This window comes from Rhinolophus sinicus, chromosome 1 (assembly GCF_057876585.1).
Source record: "Rhinolophus sinicus isolate RSI-liver-muscle chromosome 1, RSI-T2T, whole genome shotgun sequence".
NCBI classification, from domain to species: Eukaryota; Metazoa; Chordata; class Mammalia; order Chiroptera; family Rhinolophidae; genus Rhinolophus; species Rhinolophus sinicus.
The window spans coordinates 9,874,140-9,889,112 of NC_142501.1; the positions used below are offsets into that span (position 1 = coordinate 9,874,140).

The window sequence follows — 14,973 nt, forward strand, 5'->3', positions numbered from 1 at the left end:
ATCAGAGGGATAATTCATTATGAATTTGTAACAAATGGACAAACACTTAACCAAGTTTACTATTTGGAAGTGCTGAAAAGGCTGCATGAAAAAGTTAGATGACCTGACCTTTTTGCCAACAACTCATGGCCCTTGCATCATGACAATGCACCAGCTCACACGGCACTGCCTGTGAGGGAGTTTTTAGCTAGTAAATAAATAACTGTATTGGAACACCTCCCTACTCACCTGATCTGGCCCCCAGTGACTTCTTTCTTTACCCGAAGATAAGCGAAATATTGAAAGGGAGACATTTTGATGACATTCAGGACATCAAGGGTAATACGCCGACAGCTCTGATGGCCATTCCAGAAAAAGCTCCAAAATTGCTTTGAAGAGTGGACTAGGCACTGGCATCAGTGCACAGCTTCCCAAGGGGAGTACTTCGAAGGTGACCGTAGTGATATTCAGCAATGAGGTATGTAGCACTTTTTCTAAGATGGGTTTGCGAACTTAATTGTCTGACTTTCGTGTGTGTGTGTGTGTGTGTGTGTGTGTGTGTGTGTGTACACACAAGCATATACTGAGGGTGCCAAAAAATGTATACAAGTGGACACTTTGGTCAACGTTGCTCAAGCAGTAGTTCGCCGTAATCAGAAGTGTCTGGATGTTGATGGGAACCACTTTGAGCACCTCTTGTAATTGCAGAAGTCAAATGTGACTTGTGTTTATCTTTTGTTATCGGTATATATTGAGTATTACAATTTTAATACAGTTTTCTCCTTTCTTAAAATATGTATACATTTTTTGGCACCCTCTGTATATACTCATACCAGGGGTGCCAAAAAATTATACACGTTTTAAGAAAGGGAAAACCTGTATTAAAATTGTAATATTCGATATATACCGATAACAAACGATGAATACAAGTCACGTTTGACTTCTGCAATTACAAGAGGTGCTTTCTAGCCCCAGCCCTGGCCACATAGTTTCCCTGTAAGTAAGGATTTTACCCTCATGACATTTTTGGATGCAGCCTGTTTGATGGGAAACCAGTTTTAGGTTGTGACCTAAAAACCAATCCGTTATACTTATAGCTTGACTCTCTTTGTTTTTTAATAAAAGTACAAAACAAATATGCTCACCTATCCTTGAACACCCAGGCCCTGCCCACGGGGACAGTGAGAGGTAAGGACTTGTGGGGAGGGTCTTATTGCACAGTGGTAACTCACTTCATTCTGGGTTTTGTGCTTTTGAGAGTTAAGTGGCTTAACTCTGAGTTTCCTCATCTGTATAGTGAGAATAAGGAAGGCTCCCTTATAAGGCTGTGTGGAGGATGGGATGGATCCCTATGTATGAGGTGCTCCCCCTGCGGCCTGTCATCCAGTCTGTCTTAGCTGGCACCATGATTGCAGGGCCACTGTCTCCTGAGCTCTGAGCACAGGCCAGAGCACACAGGAGACACTCAATAAATATTTGCCAGGAAACAAAATGAATGAATGAATACTGTCTGTATTATTCCTTGTCATTAAAAAAAGATTGTCCATTTTGACCTGTCTAAAAATGGCCACTTTAGGAAAGCTGTGTCCCTAAAGCCATGCTTCAGTGAGCTATACCCTACATCCCTCATTAGGGTACCCCCACCCATATGTGGGTGCTTTTAGGCCCATACAGGAGGAGGAGCCAAAGGCAGGCACCCCTTTCCCACACCCCAGTGCAATGGAATAACAAGTGTGGGATTGCCCTACCCAGCCCAGGGTCAGGAAGACTCTGGGGGCCTGCTCACCCAGCTCCGTCCTCCCCTAAACACGGGCCTTTGTTCTCCAGACCTTTCCAGATTCCCGAGCTTCTTGGGAGGCAGCAGAGGAGTCAGCCTTGGTTGGAGCCATACCAAAGCCAGCCTCCATCTGCCCAACGTGTTCTCGCAGTGTGGTGGGGGCTGTGTGTGACAAATGCCTGCTCTCCCAGCCCAACAAAGATGACGAGTGACTCTCTCAGGCACACAGGGCCACCACTCCACCCTCCCGCCCAGGCCCTCCAGCACGAGGAACCCACCTCTAAGAGAACTGGCCAGGGGCAGAAACAAGCCCTAATTCCTTCCTCTCACAGACTTCCCTCTCAGCCTCTTCCCCTCCAGCATTTATACACAGAAGTGCTCAATGGGTGGAAAAGGTGGATATTATCCTAAGATCTGAGTTCAAATTCAGCTCCAGTGCATGTTCTGGGTATTTCCATCCCCTAAGCCTCAGTTTCCTCATCTGGAAAATGGGGATAATCACTGCCCTGACATCACAGTGCTATCAGTGGAACCTAGGCCTCTCCATCCTCTCCCTCCCCCTGGCTCACTTAATGTCCTATCTCAATGCCGTCAAAGGGCATGTGAGGGGAGGGCAGGGGCTCTGTAGGTGGTCCTCCCATCCCACCCCCTCCTCTGGGGCCAGGCTGCCTGCCAAGGAGGCTGTGGGAGCTGGAATTGAGAGAAGCCCAGATACAAGATTAGCCAGCCCAAGGTGGTGTCGCCTTACAGTTCTGTTGACCCCATTCAGAACTGATTTGGCTCTGGGAACAATTGCTAGGTCTGTTATATCTTTTGGCAGCTGCTGCCTGTCCCCCTGAGGGAGCCACATTCCACCCTCCCTGGGTCATCTCACTCCTGACCCTGGGTCTCCAGGTGAGGAGTCCCCTGCCCAGGTACCACAAGCAGAGTGAGCTGGCTCAAAGCCTTGGCTTTTTCATCTACAGAACGGGCATGAGGGCGGCTTCCTGACAGCTGGCCGTAGTGGTATTCAATTAATGTTTTGTCCCCTTCCTTTCTCATCACCTGCTGGATGAAATCACCAGATCTGGCATCCTCTCCTGTCCTCCTCCACATGCACTCCATCCATCCCTTCATTACTGAGCCCCTCAGCAAAGCACACAGCATGCAGCCCTCTGAAGTTCTTGCAGTTTCTCCAACTTTTCTTATCTCTGCACCTTGGCATATTATTAGTCCTTCTGCCCAGAGAGCCTTTCTGGAAAAACTCCTACTCACTCTTCAAGACCCAACCCAGGTATCCCCACCCTGTGACTTCTGGTTCTCAGAGGCTTTGCTCAGGCCTCATTTGGAGAGTTCCTACCTGAAGGTTTTTGCTGCTACTGGACTCTGCCTACAACACCCTTCCCAGCTCCATCTCTTCAGTATTCATTTCACCATCACAGCCTCTAGGGTGCAGCTCAAATGCCTCTTTCTCACAGAATCGCCTCTGATTTCCTCCTCCTGAATTTCACCTTCGTGGCTGAGCACAGGGCTCTGCGGCCCTTGTAGGACCCTGAGCACTTCCTGTCTGGTATCTGGCCTTCCTGTCTGGCCTCCCTGTGCGCTCTTTGGGCACAAGCATGAGAGGGGAATCCCCTGGCTCCTAGCTCAGTGCTGGGGAACAGAGGGCCCCAGACAGGGATCTCCTGACATTCCAGGTTGGGTTCTGAGCCAAGTCCTGCTGGTCAGTCCCTCTCCGTCTGGGTGACCTTGGAAAAGTCACTTTTTGTCTGTAAGCCTCAGTTTCTATACTTGTCAAGTGGGGGGATGGATTAGACAGGGGTCCATTACCTGGGGGGTCATGGGGTCCAGGAATCTTCTAAACTTCCCTGGAGCATGGTGTGTTTGTGAACATGTATGAACGTGCATGCTCCGGTGTAAACATGGGTGTGAGTAGACTTGTGTGTGGATGTGTGCATGTGTGAACATGTGTGTGCCTGTGTGCGTGGATGTGCACACACACACGCACCTTTTTCTGGGAGAGGGTTCATGGCTGCTATTGGATTCTCAAAGGGTTCAGAACCCAGCTGAGGGACTCCTGGCTCTCCCACCCTTTCAGAGACCCCTCTCCCATTCCTCCATGCTCCCCCCACAGGAGGAAACCCTGGGGACTCCAGGATCACCCTCAAGCCCTGCAGGCCTCTCGCCTGTGTTCTGCCCCACACGGCAGCCAGGGTGATCCCAGACTGTATAAGTTCGATCACCTCCTTCCTCTGCTCAAACCCTGCTGTGGGTCCCAGCTCACCCAGAGTGAGGCCAGAATCCTTCAGGGGCCACAAGGCCCCCTGGTCCCCTCCATCCATACGCCCCGTGCTCACAGGCCCCCTTTGCACTGGCTCTTCCCCCAGGTACCACATGGCTCCTCCTCCTCCCCGCAGTCTCAGGGCAAATTCAGGCCCTCTCCACCCACCCTGCTGAGGTGCCACCTCCGGACCCCTCTGCCTGCCCTCCTTCTTTCTTCCAAAGCACTTTTTACTTTCTAGCATCCTGGGTCATTTCCCATGTTTCATGTTCTTTTGCTTGTCTCCCCTGTAGCACATAACCGCCACCAGGGATCTTTGTCTGTCCTGACCTTGCTGTTGGCTCTCCAGCACCTGGCACAGCCTGGCACATAGTAGCTGCTCAGTAAATACTGTTGGAAGAAAGCCTTGACAACCCCCTGTGTTGGCCTCCATGAGTGTGCTTGAGGGGACAGCCGTCATCTGTAAGTATCTTCTGCCGGGGGCATGAGGGCTGGTGGGAGCCTAGAGAGAAAGGCGCCAGCCTTCCAGGGGGCGAAGAGCTTTGGACTAGATAAGTCCTCCCATTAGGGCCAGGGCTGCTGTATGGTTACAGATGGAGGTGACCCAGGATGCAAACTGCCTTGTCTACCAGGAGCTGCACACTTAGCTGGGCTCTGGCAACCGTCCCTAGAAGCTGGGAGCCTGCTCTATCTCCACCCCTCTGCCTCCCCAGGCAACCCCACAGCCTCACACACCCGATTCCCCGGTGAGGAAACTGAGGCACAGCACAAAGACATTGGGCCCCTCGACGGCTGACTAGTCTGCTAGAAAGTATGTGGGGGACACAGAAAGAGTAGTTCATCCTGAGGACCCCACAAGATCCAAGGATGCCACAGATGCTGAGACTTAGATTGAGTCACCGGGTGGAAGCTGAGCAAGTGACGCCCACTGCAGCCCATGGCCAGCCCATGAGGGTGATGCAGGGGCTGGATCCCTGAGGGGAACAGGCTCTTCCTCCAGACACCACACCAGCAGAGAGCAGCAGAGATACCCAGACCTCTGAGCACACGCGGGCCACCCATCTGCTGGCGGGTATACCCACTGGGAGACTCCGCACCTCAGTGTTGCACACACACATTCTCTCTCACACTCACACATCCACACCAAGCCTTCTACACACTGACACACAGACACACCCCATGTGCACACACACAGGGCACACCTGCCTGTACCCACAAAGCCCGGCTGGTCATTCCCCACAAACTCACACAGCAACATTCCACAGGGCCCACACAGGAAGGGCAGGGTGGGGCACAGCCCACCCAGAGACCCCTCTCCTGTCTCCAGCCCCCTGGTCTCATCTTACAGCCAACACCTGCTTTGGCAAAGGTACCTTGAAATCCCATCAACAGATTGGGGGGCAGGCACAGCCCCGTAATGCCCACCCACAGCTGGTCCATCCTGCAGCAGCTTCAGCTCCTGGGGCCCATCATGAGGTGCTGTCCTCGCAGCTGTCAGGTCCTTGCTTGCAGACCCATGGCCACATGTCCTAGGCCTGGAAGGCGCTCTTTGGAACATCCAGTCTGTTTTCACCTGTCTGAGCGTTAAAATCATGGGCCCAGAGGCAGCCCAGTAGAGTTGTTTGAAGTCCTTTGGGTCGGCAGGGTCTCTGGTCCTTTTGATGACCAGAAATTTAATTAATAGGGGTCCAGGCTGTCTAGCTAGAGCCAGGCTAATGGATGGAACTGGAAGAAAGTCACCCACGAAATGTGGGGTCAACCACAGAAAAAGGCCACAGCCGCCTGGGGCCTGAGCTGGCAGCAGGAGCCTGAGCCACCGACCTTTAACCCATGGACACCCTGAGGCGACTGAACCTCACACCTGTGAGCTGGGAGAGGGGGCTCAAGGTCATCTCTTTCGCCCCCCGCCCCCCCCCCATCCCGTGCAGCTCTGATTACACACCTCTTGTGAAGTGACAGTCTCTCCCACGGCAGCTCTTTATCATGGGACAGCTCTGGATGTTAGGAATCCTAGACCCCACTGCCTGGAACTGGTCAAAGCAAGTCAGTTTCTGCACTGGCACCATGGTCCTTCAGAAATTTGGCAAGAGTCCCTCTACCACTTCTCCTCCCAGGTTCTTTAGTGGCTCCTCCTATGACAGGGTTTCTAGACCTTTCCATCCCAGCCACTGTTCCATGTGTCACCACCCTCCCCCAGACACAGCCTGAAGAGCACAGACACACGCACAGGGGCTCTCACTTCCCCTGACTGGCCCATCCTCCAATTCACGCAGCTTGCTTTTGCCGGAAGGTTTCTAGCCGCGATTGTACACTTCCAGCAAGCGGCTACATGAAGTACAGGGACTCGGCACTTGGAAAGGCTCAGGGGCTCAAACGAATTCTGGTTTCAAAAACCCTCAGCCATATTATGGTATAGGATTGTGTATTAGAATATGGGTTACAAATGCAGTGTTTGACTTCGACCATCGTTGCGGTGTTGGGCCAGTCGTTTAGCTTCTTTGTGCCTCAGTTTCCTCTTTAGTAAGATGGGAATAAGAACTGTACCTACTGCATTGAGTTGTTGCAAGAATTAAATAAGTATGTACATCTTAAGAGCTTACAACACAGGAGTGCTATTAGTACTGCAACGTCTAGGTGGTTGTTGCCCAGAAACTCCGGCTACTCAGGAGTGACTTCTCTTCCCCTTCTGGAAGGTTAGGTTCATGGAATCTTCTCGTTGGGAGGGAGTTTGAAGGCCACTGAATTCTAGTGAGAAAGCTAGATGCCCCATGATGCCAGTGAGAAAGCTGGGCTCAGAGGGAAGCTGGGGCCTGCCCAGGACCACAGGAAGCTGCGAGGACAAGTCCCCATAAACACGGCCTTTAACTCAGTCCTGAGGCCCAAACCATTTGCTCGGGTTCTGCGCTACGACTCTTCCTGTTTGACCGCTGCCTCCAGCCAGGACTGGGGCTGGAGAGGTCAGGCCTTCGGATCTGAAGACCTAGTGAGTTGCAGAGCTGGCAGTGAGCGCTAAGGCTTGTGCTGGATGGCCACCGTGCCGTTCCTGAGGTTTTCGGGGGGTGGAGGTGGGGGAAGGATTTGCTCTGTCTCCTCCTCACCAATCCCGTGAAAGTCATCATCTGAGGACAACATTTTCTCAGAAGCTGGGGGGAAGCTAGGGTAACGCTGCTAGGAGGAAGTTTCTCACTATCTGGGAGGCGCAGGGCAGGGCAGGGCAGGGCAGGCAGGGCAGGGCAGGGCAGGGCAGGGCAGGCAGGGTGTAACGGCCACAGCAATGCTCCCTGCCAATGTGGCATCCTCAGCAAAGCCAAGACAGGGCCCATAGAGTTGTCACCAACAGGATGAGCAGGCCCGGTCTCATTCCCCACTGGGGCTCGGCCATCTTACCCTCAGAGGGCAGGGGGCTGGGTGGATGGGGACTAGGGCGGGAAAGACCAAGGCCTGATGAGAGAGGGCTCTGAGCCCTTTGGTGCCCCTGAGCTTGGCCAGGGCTAGCCTAACCTTCTCATTCCATGGCAGTTGGGCTCCGGAGCCTCCTGGGCCCTCCCTCCTCCGCATTCTCATGGGTCACCATCGACTCTCTCACCCCTTGTCACATAGGAGCCTGGCAGCAGGCAATGGTTTGCTCTAAGGGCGGGGATTTATGCGTGGAAGAGTGTCTGCCAAGATGGCTGCCAGCAATTCCTCCCCTCTGTAACTTGGGCCACATGGCCCACTATCTCCCCTCCCCTGGAGTCTGGGTGACGTGTGTGTCTCTGGCTTTGAGCAATAGGATGAGGTGGAAGTCACTAAAAGACTCCAGGCCTAGACCTAAAGAGGTCTTCCAGAGTCCATATGCTCTAGCTTGGAAGCTGGCGGCCATGAAAGGACATCAAATTACCTTGCTAGAGAGAAGCCACCCAGGAGAGAAGCCCTAGAGACCACGAAGGGAGGAGGCCCAGCCCCCAGCCACTGAGCCACTCCCCTTAGAGCACCAGACATGTGAAGGAGGCCAGTTGGTCCACCCCACCCAACACGGCACCAGCAGACGAGGGGCCCAGCGGTCCCTACCCAGCTCTGCCTGAACTGCAGAACTGTGAGCAAATCCACACTGGGGGTTGCTTGTTACTCAGCAATAGATAACTGATACACTTCAAGTCCTGAAATCTTCAGTCCTGAAATCTCAGACTCACAGCAGCATGACAGACCACTGGTGGCTTGGGCAAGTGACACCACCTCTCTAGGACTCGGTTTCCCCCAAACGGAGATCAGAACAGCAGTACGTGGCTTTGGGTGAGGGTGCAGCATGAATGGTGTGGTCGCAGAGCACAGGCTGGCCCAGAGCTTGTGTTTAATACGTGTGATCCCACCACGTGTGATCAAGGTCTGGAGGCCCAGCTGCTCCAGCTCCCTGGAGGGTCCTTGGGCCACAGTCCTGCCCCACAGGACGATGATCTCTCTCTTCCTGACAGACAGTACCAGCTGGGACTGCTCTTCCACCCAACCTGCTGAGGTGGAAGGAATGGGAAGCAAAGAGGGTCATTCTGCTCTCCCCTCTCAGGGGAGTCATCAGACTCCTGGAATTTGGGTCTTTTGAGCTAAAAAGTTCTTGGGACTGAGTCAGGTGGACTCCTGCCCAGCCGACCAAGGTCTCCAGGAACTTGGAGATACCAGTATCCTCTCAAGGGCGATTGCTTCAGGGACCTACCCGGCATCGTGTCTGCACAGCAATGACATCCCTTCTGAGCCTCCCTCCCTCCCTTGGCTGTACCCAATCAGCAGAAGAACAGGTTGAGGCTGAGAGACAAAGTGACTTCTCTAGGGTCAGTGAGTTTGTGACACAACCCACACTGTACTGGCGGCTCCACTTGTGTCTTCTGCTCCACCTGATCCTTTCCTGCTCTGGGAAAGAGAGGGGTGAGTCCGTGGCCACCAGTCAATTTGAGGGGTGGCAGAGGTCATTTAGCACCCATCATACCTCTACCAGCCCACCAAGCCTTGCTGCCCACACGTCCCCACTGGAGCCACTTTTGTGAGGCAAAGTGTAGAAGGGCTCAGCTGAAATGGCCCTGGGAAAGCCCTGAGTCACAGAATCCAGAGAAGCTAGCTGCTCTGGCCACACAGCTGGAGAGCCGGCTGCTGTCCCCTCTCACTGCATTCCTTCCCCTCTTTCCCCAGCTGGGGGTAGGGGTGGGGAACGTGGGGGTGGGGGAGGCGGGGTGCAGCCTCCCCTCTCACATCAGGTCTGACCCCGCCCTCCAGAAGCTGGCAGGCATGGGGAGGCCTGGAGTTGATCTGAGAGTCCAGAGGTGTCACAAGGACACCTCCCTCTGATTCCTTTTGTTTTCCTCCTGGCTCGCGGCTGCTGTCAGATGATATTTGTATCATTTCCTTGTTTGTTGTAGGTCTCTCCACTGAATAGGGCTTTTGCTTTGTTCCTAATCAGTACGAACCTAATCACGCATGCACTAGGCACTCGGTGCATACTTACTGAGCGAGTGAGTGCCTGCTGTATGGCGTAGGTCAGATAGGGCCAGATAGCAGCAGGGTGGCCAGCCAGGCAGGCTCGTGATGTAGGGGAGAGGTGATGGTGGCAGGGCCAGGTGGGGTGGGGCTGGAGAACAGAGGTGAGACCAACAGCATTGGGGGCTGTCTGGGGTGTGAGGGAGGAAAAGGGAGTGTGGGGCTGACTCCCCAGTGGGGTATCTGATGGGGAAGCCTGACCCCTTGGCTGCCCACCCCACAGCTGGGCTCAGGCTGGGTCCCAGGTGTGACATGGCAGGGCAGAGCCAGGCTCCATCTCTTTGTCCTCGACCCTCCCTGGGCAGGGGCTGGAGCCTTGCCTTAATAGACACCCCCGCACCCCATCTCCTACTTCTCAAACTCTCTCTTCCAAGCCCAGGATGCACACCCCTCCCCCAAAGCCTTCCCTGATTCTCCTCCGCCACACCAACGCCCACAGTGAATGCCTCCCTGCTCTTCACTCATATTCATGTATTCACTCACTGGCACACTCAGGAAACAATTGTGAGACTGGCCCTAGTGCCAGCCCTGCGGGGACACAGAGATGACCGTGCCTTACGGGAGACAGTCCCAGAAGCCAAACCACAGCATTACTCAAAACCAACAACGCAGGAGGAAGGGACCTCACCAGCTCTCAGCACAGACAGGCGGTGGGTCGGCAGTCAAGGGGCTCAAAGAGGGTCTGGCTCTCAAGGGCCGGGTGGCCGTGGCCAGTGTGTGGGCCTCACTCCCTCCTCTGTTCACCTCCCACCCGCCCTGCGAGGCCCTGGCTGGGTCAGCCCCTGGGCACCCCGTGGCCATCCCAGGCACCCCGGCCTCGGTGGGCACTGTCTCCCCCATCTTCTCTAGTTAGGCACCAGTGACAACAAAGTCTCAACAGCCCTGGTCAACACAAACCCAAACGCATTGGTGGAAGGACTTTTTTTCTTTTTTTTCAATTGTAAAATATACATAACATGAAATTTACCATTTTGACCATTTTTAAGTGTGCAGTTCAGTGGCGTTAAGTACATTCATGTTGTTGTGCAGCCATCATCACCATCCATCTCCTGAACTTTTCCATCTTTCCAAACTAAAACTCTGTCCCCATTAAACAACTCCCCATTCCCCTCCCCCAGCCCCAGCAACCACCATTCTACTTTCCATCTCTATGAATTTGACATCCTTAGGTACTGTATTCAAGTGAATCACACAGTATTTGTCTCTCTGTGACTGGCTTATTTCACTTAGTATAATGTCCTCAAGGTTCACACGTTGTAGCGTGTGTCAGAATTTCCTTCCTCTTTAAGGCTGAGTAATAGCCCAGTGTATATAGTATAGATCACATTTTGCTTCTCCATTCATGCCTGATGGGCATTTCGTCCACCAATGGGTTGTTTCCGCCTTTTGGCTGTTGTGAATAGTGTTGCTATGAACATGTACAAATATCTGTTTGAGTCCCTGCTTTCAATTTTTGTGGGTATATGCTCAAAAGTGGAATTGCTGGATCCTATGGCAACTCTATGTTTAATTTAGGACTTAATTTTAAGATGATTGTTCTGATGATCCTAAATAGGTGATAATTTGTTTTTAATTCAAAGACTCAAAACCCACTAAATTTTAAAGCCCTCACACTCTGCAGATTATGTCCCGAGATTCCAGTTTGAGACCCTCCAGAGCTGCACTGTCCAGTGGGGTGGCCACGAGCCACGAGTGGCTCTGAAGCGCAGGAAAGCATCCAGCCCACGGGGAAATGTCCTGGACAGGTAAAATACACCCGTGGGGGCCAGCCCGGTGGCTCAGGCGGTTAGAACTCCGTGCTCCTAACTCCAAAGGCTGCCGGTTCGATTCCCACATGGGCCAGTGGGCTCTCAACCACAAGGTTGCTGGTTCAACTCTTCGAGTCCCGCAAGGGATGGTGGTCTCCGCCCCCTGCAACTAAGATTGAAGACGGCACCTTGAGCTGAGCTGCCTCCTGGATGGCTCAATTGGTTGGAGCGTGGGCTCTCAACCACAAGGTTGCCAGTTCGATTCCTCAAGTCCCACAAGAGATGGTGGGCAGCGCCTCCTGCAACTAAAGATTGAACATGGCACCTTGAGCTGAGCTGCCACTGAGCTCCCGGATGGCTCAGTTGGTTGGAATGTGTCCTCTCAACCACAAGGTTGCCTGTTGTTACTCCCGCAAGGGACGGTGGGCTGTGCCCCCTGCAACTAGAAAACGGCAACTGGCCCTGGAGCTGAGCTGCGCCCTCCACAACTAAGACTGAAAGGACAACAACTTGAAGCTGAACGGCACCCTCCACGACTAAGATTGAAAGGACAACAACTTGACTTGGAAAAAAGTCCTGGAAGTACATACTGTTCCCCAATCAAGTCCTGTTCCTCTTCCCCAATAAAATCTTTAAAAAAAAAAAAAAAAAAAAAAAGCACCCGTGGTTCAAAGATTTAGTATCAAAGAGAGGTCATTGTTGATTTTTATATTGATTACATGTTGAAATGATAATATTTTGGCTATACAGAGTTGAAGAAACTATAGCATTAAAATTAATTTCACTTGCTTTTTACTTTTTAACATGTGACCACTGGAGAATCTAACATGGCATTTGTGGCTCATATTACCTTCCTATTGAAGCTTAACCTAGGGGTTTCATCCAGGTGCTCTCAGAGTGTAGAGGAGCCACCTGGAAACCTCGGCAGGTGCTTTTATGTACTTATTTTTAACAGAGGTGAAGTTCACGTAACACACAATTAAACATTGTGAAGTGTACAATTCTAAGTGGCATTTAGTGCATTCACACTATTGTATTGTGCAGTCACGCTCTCTCTAGTTTCAGACTTTCTCATCACCCCAGAAAAACACCCCATATCCATTAAGTAACAACTCCCCATTCTCTCCTCCCCTGGCCCCTGACAAACACTAATCTGCTTTCTGTCTCAATGGATTTGCCTATTTGGGACATTTCATTGGAAAGAAACAATACGGTATGTGCTATTTTGTGTCTGGCTTCTTTCACTGAGCAGAATGTCCTCAAGGTTCATCCCCGTTGTAGCAAATGTCAGAACTTTATCCCTTTTTCTGGCTGAGTGATACTCCATTGTGTGGACGTACCACCGTTAGTTTACCCATTCGTTCACTGATGGACATTTGGGTTGTCTCAGCCTTTTGGCTATTCTTAGCAATGCTGCTATGAACATTTGTGTATAACTTCTGTACGGACGTATCTTCAGTTCCTGGGAGTAGAATTGCTGGGTCCAAAGGTAGTGGCTGGTTCTCTTTGTCTTTTAAACATTCACCTTACTTATTTATCAAAGTTCAAGATAAACACTGTTACCGAGTCAACTGGTTCCTTGGGGGTGTGTTAGGGCAGACCCTTGACCACCACTGAAGGTTGGTTTTGGGGGTGCTGGTTGGGGATACCCCATATCAGTATTTTTAGGACTTTGTTTTTGGGAGACCCAGATTCTCCAGCGAGGATGCTTCAGTGTCCCGCCTGTGGAGTAAAGTCCCCACTGCTGGGAAGAACAGGGCAGGGGACAGGGCAGGGACCCCAGCACTCAGAAGTCTCAGGTACTCGGCTTCATTTTCAGTGTGATTCCCTTCTCCCTAGGCCAGGGACCCCTGGTTTACTATCACCAGAGAGTGACTCCTGTTTCCTGCCAGGGTTGGGGAGGGCGACTGCCTAGCAGTTCTGGGAGGGGCTTTGAGGGTCTGACTGATGGTTATTTGGCCCTACCCATTACTCCCACCTGGGGTTGCCAGCTCAGGCGGATCCCTTGGTGCTTCTGCAGCATAAATCACACTGGTGCTCAGCCACCCCCCCTGCTCACTTGGCATGTGGCTTTTCTGAGATGTGATCTACTTTCCAGATTCAAAAATGGTGCAGATGTGGTCTCCCGTCGTGCTTGCCCATCCTTGTGTGCTTATACCTTAAAAAAGGAAAAAAATCCCTTTCTGTAGTCTTCATGGGGTTTTAGAAGGGGGAGAAATTTGTGCGTGGGTTTAATCTGCCATCTTTTGCAAAGTTGTCAGGTCAAGACTAGCCTGGCAGTCCCAGGATGCCCCTACGCTTTAGAAATATTCCCAGGCCCGGAGCCAAGCCCAGGCCCTGCCCCCACTGCTCTGGGAAGCTTCCCAGAACCCATTAGCCAGAAGGGCGACCCCTAGGCCTAGGTCTTAGGGCCCATTCTGGCTGGAACTCCAGGTGCTGACTCAACACCCCGGGAGACTGGGAGCCCCTCCAGGGCAGGAGTCTTAATGATGCATTTCTGACTCCCTCCTGTCCCTCCACCCTCCTAACCACAGCCCCTAGCATGGGCTGCACACAGCTGGTGCTCAGCCTGGCTTTGTTGCTAGACAGAGGAAAAAAGAGAAGGGCGCACCGAGAAGATACAACCCGGGCAAAGAACAGTATCTCCGGATGTTCTTTTACCTGTTCTTGAAACTTTCTCGGATCTTCTTCCTGGGCCTGAGATCCCAGGGGCGCTCAGAAGTTCAGAAAGGCTGGGACGGGGACCTCAGTTGCAGGCCACCCCACTAACGGAACTGGCTGAGGACCTGCTGGTCCCCACATAGCAGGCACAGCAGACGTGGAGCCTCAGGCCCACCGGTCTTTTATGGATCCACAGAAATAGTTTACTCTCTTTTTAATCAGAAGGAAAAAATTAACTTGTAGCTCAAAGAAAATGTTTTAATATAAAATCATCAATATATTTATCTTTATATGAATTGTGAAATACGAGTTTCATACCATTTTTGTGGAAGAAGAGGCCCTCAAAGGTCACTGTCATGCGGGGTCTCATGTGGGGTCTCTAGTCCCGTTCCCCGCACAAAAACACAGGATATGGCGAGGCCAAAAAGGAACACCCACGGAGCCATAGGTAGGGGAGTCATACCACTATATTCTCGCTGGCGGCTGGTTGGAGACACAGGAAGCAGGAGCCACATGATCCGCAACCTGCAGTCAGCTTCTCTGCTAACCAACCCCACTTGCTAACTGCAATCCAGGCTTGCTAGCTCAGCCATGGCAGTTATATCAGTGGCTAATGGCTAGCAAGTAACAGCTGATGGCCAACTAGTCACAGCTGATGGCCATCTACTACCTGAGCCAGCACGTTTCCAGGTGAGGTCGAGAGGCTGGAAACTGCTCTCTGGGGCTCCGTCCCCACAGTCACACTGTGTCCTTGCCCCCTGCCCAGGGTCCAAGTGGGGTCATACTCCTTACCTCAGCACCGCTGGACCCAGTTCAATTCAATGACACCAACACTGCCTGGGCTGGGCCCTGGGACCCAGAGACCAGATGTTCATGGGTCCTCACTTGGAGCTCCAAGCTCACTGCAGCAACGGGTCAGCAATGCCCTATGCTCAGAGCCAAGGAGCCCAGGAGAAGGGTTGAGCAGGGTAAGGCATTTCTGGAGTCCTTAGTTAGGTCCTGAAGGATGAATAGTTCTCACCTGTGTAAAGGGAGCGCCTCAGCAA

At 52.3% G+C, this 14,973-nt stretch overlaps 1 long non-coding RNA gene across 1 annotated transcript; it reads left to right on the forward strand.

The window, feature by feature from the left end:
- The first annotated feature begins 224 nt into the window (after positions 1 to 224).
- Positions 225 to 11,263, forward strand: LOC141570181 (uncharacterized). The gene is made up of 3 exons (XR_012494135.2): positions 225 to 457; positions 4,310 to 4,478; positions 11,124 to 11,263. It is a non-coding gene; the product is annotated as an uncharacterized LOC141570181 (long non-coding RNA).
- The last annotated feature ends 3,710 nt before the right edge of the window (positions 11,264 to 14,973 follow it).